At 38.0% G+C, this 5524-nt stretch overlaps 1 pseudogene; it reads left to right on the top strand.

The window, feature by feature from the left end:
* Positions 1–4379: 4379 nt before the first annotated feature.
* On the top strand, positions 4380–5123 carry LOC102827338 (annotated as a pseudogene).
* The last annotated feature ends 401 nt before the right edge of the window (positions 5124–5524 follow it).

Raw genomic sequence — 5524 nt, 5'->3', positions numbered from 1 at the left:
CAACAAAAAAGTGTATGGTATAAAAGTGATAATGTTGTTAGAAGTTGTCAAGTCTTTATCGATTCATAGCAACATTATGAACAGAATGAAACAGTGTATGTACCCTGCACCAATCTCACAGTTCTTGCCCATTGATGCTGCCACTGTGCCAATCCATCTCATTGGGAGTTTTCCCCTTTTTCATTGACCCTCCATTTTACCAAGCATGATGTCCTTCTCCAGGGACTGGTCCCTCCTGATATGTCTGAAGTATGAGACACAAAGTCTGGCCATCCTGGCTTCTAAGGAGCATTATGGCTGTAGTTCTTCCAACACAAATTTGTCAGTTCTTCTAGCAGCCCATGGTATTTTTAAGATTCTCCAAAACCCTAACTATAACTCAGATGCATCAATTATTTTACCATCTTCATTATTCATTGTCTAATTTTCATATGCATATAAGGCTACTGAGAATACCAGGGTTTGGGTTAGGCGTATCTTAGTCCTCAAACGGACATCTTTGTTTTTCAACACTTTAAGGTCTTGTGCAGCAGATTTGTCTAATGCAATACTTCATTTGATTACTCCACTGCTGCTTCCATGAATGTTGATGGTTTATCTGAGTAAAATGAAACCTTTGAGAAGTTTAATCTTTTCTCCACTTACCTTGATATTATTTCTTGGTCCAGTTGTGAGGATTTTTGGTTGTTTTTTTTTTTTTTTGCATTGAGGTGCCACCCATACCGATAACTGGGGATTTTGATCTTCATCAGTAAGTATTTTAAGTCTTCTTCCCATTTAGCAAACAAAATTGTATCTTCTGCATAGTGCATATTGCTAATGAATCTTCCTCTAATCCTGATGTCATGTTCTTCTTCATAATATACAGTTTTATGATTATTATTTGTATACGCTCTCATAGCGTAGTGGTTACGAATCGGGCTGCGAACCTTAAGACCAGCAGTTAGAAGCTACCAGCCACTCAGCCGGAGAAAGATGAGGCGTTCAGCCCTCGTAAAGATTTACAGCCTCGGAAACCCTGTACAGGGTCGCCATGGGTCGGAACCGACTCAACGGCACGTAACAACAACAACAACAACATCTGTATATCAGAGTCCTGGTGTGGCACTGTGGGTTAATATGCCAGACTGCAAAGCTGTTTGAACTGCTAGGTCGGCGGTTCAAGCTCACCAGTCACTCTTTGGAAACCCTATACAGGGTCACTATGGGTCAGACCCTACTCAACAGTACTTAACAACAACAACAGCAACAATCCCAACAATAACTAAATTACTTTTAAAACTAAAAAAATAATAATGAAATTAATATTACATTCTGAGGTCAATTGAAGTCAAAGACAATAACCATTTTCTATATTTTGACAATATTGGAAGATAAAGAAAAAGTAAGATATGTTGGAAAATATTCATCGAAAAGCATTAAAATACCCACCCCTTCCATACACAGAGTAGACAGGGATGGGCAACTTGGACGTTGGCTACCCAAAATGGGGGTGCTTCAAAGGCAAGAAGTGACTAGTCTTACAAGCTTTCAAGAGGGAATCTAGATCCAGAGGGTGTAGAGGAAGGTAGAATCTCCATTGGGTAGTATCCAATCTGTCTAAACGTGGCTGATGAAATGAAATGTGGATAGGTCTCTTGTGATACAATAGTGAATAATTGTTATCAGGACTGATTGTGAGGGTTGAAAATATAAAGGTAGATGTTTTGCAGTAAAGAGGGGAGTGATTAACTTTTCAATCTAGGAGTGGAGATCCCTGGTACCATCAAGGGAGAAGAGCAGAGAGCAGGACGCAACCCAGAGAAACAGTAATGCCAGAGATGGAGGCAGAGATGATGACATGGAGACATGGAGCAGCAGGGGACTTTAGACCCAGAGAGGGAGAGGGGCTGTGTGCTGAAGACCAGTGGGTGGGGGAAGGCTTGCAAGGTATATCCTGTGGTTGGTTGATGATGCACAGAGGTGATTGTAACCATGGCAATGTAATGATATACTATAGGATGAATGTAAACTAATGTTCTCCCATGTAAACTATCACATAATTCACAATAAAACATTTTTTAAAAAAGCATTAAAATATACTCTTGGGATTTACATGGATGAAAAGAGTGAGAAAATATGAGTGGTATAATGAAAAATAGAGGATAAGAAGATAAACCAATCAGGTATTAGAGGATTATTGAGTACCTGATTATTTCAGCAAATTCCTGAACACTGATATATTTCTTCATGTCTTTCACTGGAGAAAGAATATGCTGATGGAGATAATGTAGGGCCCAATGTTATTGTGTGTATAAGGCATTTATTCAGCTATAGATAAAGATTTATAACAGGAAGGCAGGCAGAAAATGTATCTTTATTTAATAAGGACAAATTATTGTCTCCTTCATAATATATACAGTTGACCACAATGAATAGTGACCTAATAGGACAGAATAAGCTTTCCAAGGTTTGTAATTCTTTATAGACGCAAACTGCTACACCTTTCTCCTGTGGAACAGCTTATGATTTCAAACTACTGACCTGGTTAGCAGCCAAATGTTTTAACTACTATGTTACCAGGACTCCTTCTTTCACAATAGAAATATAGTTGGTCCCCTCATCATTGGTTGGAAATAATATCAGGCCGATATGGCTGGAGTAGAAAGTAAGATGGAAGAGACATAGGAGATGATGCTGGAGAGGTAAATGGAAACAAGATTCTGCAATACTTTGTAGGGATATTAATTCCTCTTTTCTTTAAGAAGCAGTTTTCTTCACTTTCAAAATAATAAAAGTCATAGCACTTGGAACATAGTTATTGGTTTAGCTAACACACTTTTGTTTGTATCTATCAATCTTAAAAGTTTGCCTTCACTTGGAAGGACAGATGACTATCATTATTGTCCTATCTAGGGAGAAGTCAACTCTATAATGGGGTCTGCAACACACTTTAATTTATAGGGACCTTGACCACTTCACTCTACTAATGTACATGATACAGATTTACTATAATAATGATACCAGTGCTGATAATCCCTGAAGGACTGAAAACTGAAATTTCCCTCATCTGTCTTCTGTCAAAGAAGAAAATTTCGCATTCTGTCAAAAATGAAAGAAAATAAGTTTTGTCAAGGATCAGTATACCTAAAGTTGGGCAATGCTACGTAAAAATAGAACGCATTATTTTTTTGACTGCTATGCACAAGGTCAGTGGATTACATTCTTGAGCCACTCCTTAGAAACCCTATATAGGGTTCATATGATTCAGACTAACTTGACAGCAACAACAAAGTGAGTGGCAAGACTGGTTAGGTTATACATATTCTTTCTGGTAACAAATTGTTTTCATGCTGATCTTTTGTTTCCTGGAAATGCATGTTGACCCTGCCATTCCTGTGTCTCCATATTTGAAAATTTCTTTCTGAACTCAAATCATATAAACTTATATGTGGACATAACATTATTCAGAGACAAAAATCAAAAAATCTTTACTGGTATTTTCTTCTCAATGGCGAGGAAATATTTTTCAGAAGCCTTCAGATGACTTTAGGAAGTGGAAGCCAGGCTTCATCTTCCTTTTGAAGATATTCCACTTGGTCATCATCCTTTCAAGCAGCAATTATTGAGTATTTATGGGCTGTAGTTGACCAAGACAACTACAGTAATGGTCTTGTAGAGGTTGTTGTTGTTACTGATGTTAAGTTGATTTCAGTCTCCCCAACTCAAGGTGACCTAATGCACAACAGAACCAAGTGCTGCATGTCCTATACCATCCCAATGATGAGTTGTGACTCAGATCATTGTGATCCATACTACTTTCACTGGCTAAATGTATGAAGTAGATCACGTAGCCTGATCCATTTTATTCTGGAAGTTTTGCTGAAATCTGCCCACATCATAGCAACATGCAAGCGTACATTGACAGAGGTGCTAATGCCTGGAGTGCATTGTCTGGGAATCGAACCTGGGTACCCCTTCATTAAATTTATTGTCTGCTTATTCTACAGTATGAACAAAGTACAAACATATTTTCTGAGATTACAGATTAATATGTATTAAATATATATAGGAGTTTCTATTTAGTGCAAACGATTAATTGATGGACTTCTAACGGAAAGGCTGACCGTTTAAAAAATCTTGGGAAACAGATCTAATGATCTGTTACTGAAAGGTCACAACCTTGAAAACCCTATGGAGCAGTTCTACTCTATACATAAATCCATTCTATGACAACTAATAACTTAGATTATTGGGTGATTTTTATTTCCACTATTCATTTATTAATAAGGAAATTTTAAAAAAACCTTTTAAATTAATGACTGGCTTAGAATTGACAAGCAAGAACTGAGAAAGGAGCTCTTTTTCATGAGGCCACAGAAGCCTTCAGCTGCTTCACCATGAAGCTGAACATCTCCTTCCCAGCCACTTGCTGCCAGAAACTCATTGAAGTGGACGATGAACGCAAGCTTCGTATCTTGTATGAGAAACAAATGGCCACAGAAATTGCTGCGGACTCACTGGGTGACAAGTGGAAGGGTTATAGTGTCTGCATCAGAGGTGGGAATGACAAGCAAGGTTTCCCCATGAAACAGGGCATCCTGACTCATGGCTGTGTCCACCTGCTTTTGAGTAAGAAGCATCCCTGTAATAGACCAAGGAGAACTGAAGAAAGAAAGTGCAAATCTGTCCAGGGTTGCATTGTGATTGCCAACTTTAGTCTTATCAACTTGGTTATTGAAAAAAAAAAAAGAGAGAGAGAGAGAGAGAGAAAGATACAACTGTGCCTTGTCGCCTGGGGCTCAGGAGACCTTAGCAGAATCCAGAAACTTTTCAATCTCTCTAAAGAAGATGACATCCACCAGTATGTTGTTAGAAAACCACTGAACAAAGAAAGCAAGAAACCCAGGACCAAAGCGCCCAAAATTCAGCATCTTATTACTCCACGTGTCCTGTAACACAAACATCGGCGTATTGCTCTGAAGAAACAATGCACTAAGAAAAATGAGGAGGCTGCAGAATATGCCAAGCTTTTGGCCAAGATGATGAAGGAGGCCAAAGAATAATGTTAGGAACAGATTGCCAAGAGATGGAGGCTGTCCTCTCTGAGAGCTTCTACCTCCAAGTCGGAATCCAGTCAATAATAAGAGATTTCTATGTGTGACAAATAAATACGCTCATATTAAATAAGAGATTTCTATGTGTGACAAATAAATACGCTCATATTAAAAAAAGAAAAAAAGAAAAAAAGAAAAAGAATTGAGCAAGGAGTCTTCTTATGAATCCAGGGAAAGGTTTATTCTATTAACAAATGAATAAATTCAACACTGAAAAGTGTATGAGAATCCATGATTATACCTATGTATCATCAATCTTTGTGTACTGGTCAATATGAAGAATTAAATGGGAAGATGCTAGAAATCACCATGTGAAATAGCTTGGTTGCTTTAGGGGTTTAGATTCCATCCTTCTTTGTATGCATACTCTTTGCTGTAGGAATTTGTCATTCTTACTAAAGACATTGTCTGTTTTATGAATATGGGAT

This window comes from Chrysochloris asiatica, unplaced genomic scaffold (genome assembly GCF_000296735.1).
Source record: "Chrysochloris asiatica unplaced genomic scaffold, ChrAsi1.0 scaffold00017, whole genome shotgun sequence".
Taxonomy (NCBI): domain Eukaryota; kingdom Metazoa; phylum Chordata; class Mammalia; order Afrosoricida; family Chrysochloridae; genus Chrysochloris; species Chrysochloris asiatica.
This window is presented reverse-complemented; position numbering and strand designations above follow the sequence as displayed.